We start from the raw sequence: 7,367 nt of genomic DNA, 5'->3' as shown, positions 1-7,367 counted from the left end.
AATGGAGCATCTAGTGAGGAGATGGCTGCCTTGCTCCAAGAGTCCAACTCAATCCCTAGTAGTCAACTAAGGTATATTCAAAATGTGGCAATGAAATGAGTGCTATTTCTTCTATATGAGTTGTCTTTCTCCCCTTTTAAAACTCTTAAAAGCAACCCCCAACTCCACTCTGTAATTGCCAATTACTAGCTCACCCAAATATTCAGGAGAGAGAGAAAATATTCCAAAAAATCCTCTGTGTTGCAGACAAAAATCCCTTTTGTTTGCTAATAATGCAGGTATCACAAAATTCAAACAAAACCCATTTTTATTTTGCTAATTCTTTCATTTATTTAGTATTATATTTGAATTTTTTTGATTAAATTTTGCTATTTTTTTGTCAGACTACAACAGTTAAAGTTGGAAACTTGTCAGATCTAGCAACTGAGAGAGAAATTTATGATTTCTTCTCATTTTCTGGTGAAATTCAACACATTGATATTCAACGGTTGTTGTTACTCTTCTAAATTTGGATATTTATCAATTAATTAATTAATGGGTATTTCTTGTTTAACTCCATTAATTTCTGGGTGCAGTGAATCAGTTAACTCAAAGACTGCATTTGTTACTTTTAAAGAAGAGAAAGCTCTTGAAATCGCCTTGCTGTTATCGGTATATTGTATTTCCTTTTTTGCATATTAATTTTGAACTTCATTTAATATCTGTTTTAATTTAATTTTTTTCTTTTATATTATTTCTTGTTTGTTTGTAAAATTATAATTTATTTTTTATTATTATTTGTTGAGGGTTGAGGAGGAAAGGGATAATTTGAACTCGTAACCTTTAACCGCGAATACTGAAGAATCTAGACTGTATTGTGGAGTTTTGCTGATTGTTATGCTTAATGAGAGTGCACTTGATTGTATAGTGTGGAGTCTATTGAAACAAAGTGAGTGTTGTAGTTAGTATAGTTACTCATGTCTTTATTAAGTAGGAAAATGCGGAGTGCTAACATTGAAGAAACTTTGTAGAAGGTTATTGATCTTAATAAATTGGAATTTTGGATGTACTATCTGACTGCAAATGTAGGATCACTTATTTATTTTGTATAGCCCTGTGGCGTGTGCAATGTGCCGAACATTCTTTTGAACTGAACTTGGCTTTACAGTAGACAATTAAGTTCTATAGAGAACAGAATGGGGAATTTTTTTGGGTTTAGTTGTGTGAAAGTGACTTGAGCTGATGATTACAGTCTTGATATGTCAGCTGGAAAGGTAACCTTAAAGGCTTTGAGCTCCTTACTTGGATTTCAGACTGTAATTTAATTTGCTAGAGGAGAATTGATATTGCCCAAGTACCTGAACTAGAGCTTTCCTGTTCCCTGCAAATAAATTGGAGCTCAATGCTCACACTCAACTTGAAGTATTGGTTGACGGTTGACTTGTGGAGGCTGATAGCCATCTTCTGCTTAAACTTAGAAGTCTACGTTGTTGCTAAAGCATGGTTGATCATAGAGTTTGCAATTTGGCAGTGTCACTATTGGTAGTTTTATTACTTGGTGATGTGACTATGTGAGTGGTCGAAAAATTTGTGTGTATGTTACTGAAAGGTTTGTGAATTTTTTTGGAATTTGGAAGCATTGTTGATCATGGAGTTTGCAATTTGGCAGTGTCACTATTGATAGTTTTATTATATGGTGATGCGAGGCCGAAATACTCGTGCATATGTGGCTGATAGGTTTGTGAATTTTCTTGGATTTGGAATTTGCATTAGCACATGCTGATAATGTCTCCCCTTTGTGTACCTTGAATTCTAGATGAATAGCTACCAGGAACAGTGGTGAAAGGGCAGGCCTATTAAGGGCCAATCAACGAGTCATATAACCTTTACATTTTATGATTAAACTTACCATTTTAAGGCAAGACAAGCTTAAATAATAATAGATTCCACATATAAGTTAATCAATGTGCTATAAGTAGAATTTAGTATTAAACTATTCTCCCTATAGTGGAAATTGTCTTTCTTCACTTTTTTTAAGCTATTAATTTAGCTTACAAAACTTATAGTCTGTTATGTTGAACAACTTAACCCACCTGTTTAAGTGTACTAAATGGTTAGTAAGGAGAGTTGATATTTTTATTTGTATCAATAGACCTGTTGCCCAATTGAGCTTGCAGTTGGATACCTCTTTAATACGTGCAAGGGGTTTTCAGAGGTGTTAAAGTATTATGATGCACTTATAAGCACCTTTCTTTTATTTGTAGACCAGCATAAGAAATTTACTTGAGTTCCTATGAGCATCTATGTGTTGATATTCAATATTATGCATCAACAATAATAATCTTCTACTCTTAAGCTGTAAAAGCAATGATGACAATGCCGATCCATGGATTAAAAGTTCTCTAAATATATTCTGTGGCAGGGTTTGAGGTTGTCAAAAAACTTTGTTTTGGCTAGCAAATTTGAAGTGAGATCCATATTGATTCACCTTTAGAGGTGCTCTTGTGTTCTACTGCCACTTCTCTCTGTGAGAACTGAGGTTAACTGTTATTAGACTTTAACTCATGTTTCTGCTCCCCCTTGTATGCACCTTTCCATAAATCTATACTAGGCTATGCTGGATGCCTTAACTAAAGCCAAAGCAAAAAACAATGATCTAATTCTATTCTGCTATGAGGTCCTTGACTCCTTTAGTTATAAGCACTTAAGCATGATGGAAAGAGGTGAACTTATTAATTCCTTCACCCAATTTGATTTGAATTACCTCATTTTCCCAATGCGTCCACTTTTTGCTTATATATACTGCAAAATGCATGTCAAGATTCTGGTTTAATTTTTATCACTACCAGACTTTTTTATTTCTTAATCTTACAAAAGCTACAACTTTGCAATCTTGCAGCAATAACAAAACACAAGCTGCTAAAGTGTTAATGGATTTTGTTTCAGTGAAAGAATTCAAAGACCTTTTCAGGTTATAAACACTTAAAAGAGGAACCAAACTGTTGGGAAAACCTAAAACACCGTAAGAAAGGATTTTGTGGTTGCACAGTTCATGTAGTTGGTGGGATAGAGATCAAGTAGCCTTTCAGGCTGCTTAGACAAATCTACTTTTTAATGCTTGTTGTAAAGTATGTGTTATTTCATTTAGAAATTTCACATAATTGTTACTAGAAAGAAAGAAAGAAAGAAATAGGGTGAAGCGCTTGTTTGGATGGATGAAGGTAGCCAGCTTTTCCTTTTTTTCATTTTGTGTGTGAGTGCTCGAGCTGAGAGGAATGTTGTAGTTTTAATTTTGTAAATAGCTCTAGTTGTACTGGCAATTTGATAAATGCAATCTTATCTAAGCTTTACTCGATTGACTAATTAGTCTTGCCAAAATTATTCCAAGATATGTTGTAAGAATCAGCTAATAGCACTTAATCACTATACTGGAATTGTACTCGCGCATTGCACAAATACATTGTGTATATATGTTTTATTCTTATAGACAGAAAAACTCATTCCTATGCTAGAACAAATGGTGTATTGGTTTTCAAAGTGCCAATATAACAAGTGATCATGAATATTGGATGGGATTCAAGGTAGAGACATTTGTGAGAATTTTGTTCCTCTGTGTGTTTTTAATTGTTTATTCTATTTCTTTTTGCATATAAAGTACACATCACCTTTTATATTCGGCTTGCTTTTAAAAGTCATTTACTCTCCTTGGGTTAATTGATGGTGGAAATCATGAGCATTTGTTGGGTTCTCCACTTAATGAACATTAGGTGATTGTGTAAATTCAGGGGGCATCCTGTGTGGACGGTAGCCATCGAATGATAAGACGCACCATGTGGTTGGTTGGCTTAAGAGACAACACAATATCATAGTACATAGATTGTCATTTATTTTAACAACCAATAAAATTCCTAGCATTGGCCTATTGTAGCTTACTAACTTATAATTAAGTGAAAACAATACCATAAAGCTGCTTCATCAGTACTGTTTAAGCGAATTTTTATGTGCTTTGTAATTTTTGGGATCTAACTGTAATTATGAAGGCATCCGTAACACAAATTCATGTACTTTGCCAGTTTGCTGACACATGCCATACTAATGATCCGTTAACTGTTTAAGCTTGAAGCTTTATGGTCCTCGAACCTTGATTAATATTATTTTTGTTGGTTTTGCAGGGAGCAACTTTAGTTGACCGCATTGTGAATATCTCTCTTGCAGAAAATTTTGTTCTAAAGCCTGTGACGGTAATTGTCACTGAACTGAACTGTAACATCTGCAACCAAAATGACTGTATCTTCATTCTTCATCACTGATTATATTTTCTTCAGGAAGTAAGAACAGTTGAAAATACTGTGAGCACAGCAAATGTTGAAGATACATCCAATAATGCTGAGGTGAGCACCAGGGCACCCTTGGTATAGGAAAAAAGTTGATCTTATTCAGTGCCAACATGCATTTTTTATAAATTGATGTCACTAATCCATGTCTTTGTTAGAAACAAAGTATCTGGACATATCAAGTGATTATTCTTGCTTTCTGTATGTTAATAATGTATGGTAATACAGGACCACATATGACCATGCCTCTGAACAGTTAAATTCAGCAAACTCCATTACCAGCTTGCATGCCCTTAATGTTTAAGAATAATGTTATATACGGATTATTTTCTATACGTTGTTGTTGGGGTTAAAAGAGTGTTTGATATGACAACAGGCTAAATCTGGTAAAGCATATGTTAATAAAGCACAAGAAGTTGTTTCCAGTATGATAGCTAAAGGCTCTGCCATGCGGCAAGATGCTATGAATAAGGCTAAGGCTTTTGATGAGAAGCATCGGCTAACAGCTAGCGCATCTGCCAAGGTCAGTTCCTTTGACAAAAGAGTTGGACTCACCGAGAAGCTCACTGTTGGGATTTCAGCTGTTAATGAAAAAGTGAAGTCTGTGGACCAAAAGCTTCAAGTCTCTGACAAAACAATGGCAGCCTTATTTGCAGCAGAGAGGAAATTAAACGATACAGGAACAGCTGTCAAGTCAAGCCGGTATTGATTCTTGTTACTTGCATTCCTTTTCTTTTTCTTTCCTTTTATTTATTTATTTATTTATTTTTTAAATAAAGATTGGACGCGGAGGGGGGGGGGGGGGGTGGTTGAAGGGTGAGCTGGAAACCCTACCTATAAATTTCAACCTTGGTACCTCTGGGTTCAGTGAGGTCATATGCTAGCTCCTCTGCCACTTAGATCAGTAACATCAGTTTGTTGCAGTCACTCGCATAGTTTTATCACTTCTATGGCTAAAGCTGCTATAAATGCCCAACATATTAAAATTCTCACTATAGACTGGTTAGAGGCGGTCTGTTATGTGCAGTTTCTTATATGTGACCAACATATTCATATTAAAATTTGAGAAACTATACCTGTAAGCTGTTGGAAAACACTCTCTTGAAAAAAAATATATATAAAATGAAAGTAGGGATAAGAAATTGGGAGAATGTCCTGCCCCCTTTGTTTGATAAGGAATGTATAAATTTAACGTCCCCTCTTTTTGATAAGGAATGTATAAATGTAACGTCCCCTCTTTTTGATAAGGAATGTATAAATATAACGTTAGGTTATGTGACAATAAATTATGGCGTAATGTTATTTGTAACTCGATTGGTAAATATTTCTGGTTTTGCTCTGTACAGGTATGTTACTGCAGGAGCTGCATGGTTTAATGGTGCTTTTAGCAAGGTTTCAAAGGTTGGTCATGTTGCTGGTACGAAAACCAGACAGAGTTCCACACAGCTATGTCAAATCTTACAGCGAAGGTAAGTTCTTCTCACTACTCTCTCTTCTCAGTTTTTATCAAGCTCTCTGCTGTTTTGTTGTTTCATCATTCGCCGTGTTCTGGGCTATGTTCAACTATGTGCTTAAAATTTATTATAATGGCAGGATCCGATAGCTGCATAGCCAGAAATCTTGTACTACTACAAGTGAGCAATCTAAGTTGATTCTCTCAATGCATGATTATCCCTAGTCCAATCAATCTTCAAGCAAATTCCGAAGTTAGATGTCATGTCAGAAGTAGAGTATAGGGACATACTTGGGATGCTGCAATGCTGCAGCCTTAAAGTATCGTCCTGGAGATTGTGTCATCTTTGTTCGTTTCCCAGGTAAAAGTACCAGGATTAAGCTTGTGATCTTTGTTTTGTAAAACCGGAGATTTTGATTTGAAAAATATCCCTGTAATTTTGTCACCCCCAAACACTATATTCTTTATGCCTTTTAAGTTGATTAATGGTATCTCGTGTTATTTTTGTGTATAAATTTCATTCAAAGTTGATTAGGTTGGACCAATTCGTGCAATGTATCAATTCATACTCCATATTTGAATACAGGAAGCTCTTGTGAACATGAGTCTCCTTCTACTTTTCCTTTTGTTTGTCTAAGCAACCTTACATAAGTTTAAGTCCCATGTGATGTTGCAGCCCAGCCTTGCGTAGGATGAAAAAACCAGGGATAATTTGCAAATTCAAATATTTTGTTCTCTAAAAATTTTTAAATGCTTGGTCTGATTGCCAAAAAACCATAATACTCCCATCTTTTTTTAATTTACTCACCTTGGTTTTTCACGGAAATCTAGAATCTATGTTATAGAAGTCATTTTGTGTTGTTTTCTTTTGCGAATAACATATCTCATGCTTCAACACGAGTATGCTCTAGTTACGACAATCAATATTTGCAAGAGAAAAAGTGGTGGGATATTTCAAAAATAGAAATTTACTAATTTTTTTTTTTTTTTTTTACGGTAAGGAGAAAGATCTTGACCAAATCTCAACCCTCGCGGTTTTTTTGATTCGGCGCTTACGGGTCAAATACATTGAAAGTGGGGAAAAAGGATAAGGGATCCCCACCCTCAAAGTGTCTCTAGTGAGAATTGAACTACCAACTTTAAGGTTGGAAGATGCAATCTTTTCCGCTAAATCAAGTTTAGCTTGGTAGAAAAAGAAATTTACAATTGTGTAAATTATTTTTTTTTAAAAAAAAAAGAAAAAAAAAAGAGTATATGAAAAAGAAAACGGAGGGTTTACGAAGCAAGTTAAATTATCCACACGCTTGTTCTGGAAATGTCAAATCTTGAGTAAGAGCTTTCTATAGATGTTGTGTATGTCATGCAAACTAGCTACGTGGAGCATGCATCAAGCACACCGCATCATAGTTTTACATGCATTTTTCAACAAAAAAAAAAAAAAAAAAAAAAAAAAAAAAAAAGAAGCTAAATTAGATTGGAAAAAAAAAAAAAAAAATCTATATTAATGAAAAAGCATGGCCAAAACAATTGAAGAAATCCCAAATTCTTTCGGACCATTAGTCTCCTGCACGTCATTTGTCTTTTTTTTCAACTTTTTTTAT

At 34.7% G+C, this 7,367-nt stretch overlaps 1 pseudogene across 1 annotated transcript; it reads left to right on the top strand.

Annotated features, from left to right (window-relative positions):
- On the top strand, positions 1–6,257 carry LOC145597210 (binding partner of ACD11 1-like; annotated as a pseudogene). The gene is made up of 8 exons (XR_014103308.1): positions 1–278; positions 384–487; positions 576–651; positions 4,152–4,220; positions 4,305–4,370; positions 4,690–5,015; positions 5,660–5,782; positions 5,907–6,257. The product of XR_014103308.1 is annotated as a binding partner of ACD11 1-like (transcript).
- The last annotated feature ends 1,110 nt before the right edge of the window (positions 6,258–7,367 follow it).

Source organism: Chenopodium album, chromosome 2, assembly GCF_948465745.1.
Source record: "Chenopodium album chromosome 2, dcCheAlbu1.1, whole genome shotgun sequence".
Taxonomy (NCBI): Eukaryota; Viridiplantae; Streptophyta; class Magnoliopsida; order Caryophyllales; family Amaranthaceae; genus Chenopodium; species Chenopodium album.
Note: the sequence above shows the minus strand (reverse complement) of the source record. Positions and strands in the feature narration are given on the sequence as shown.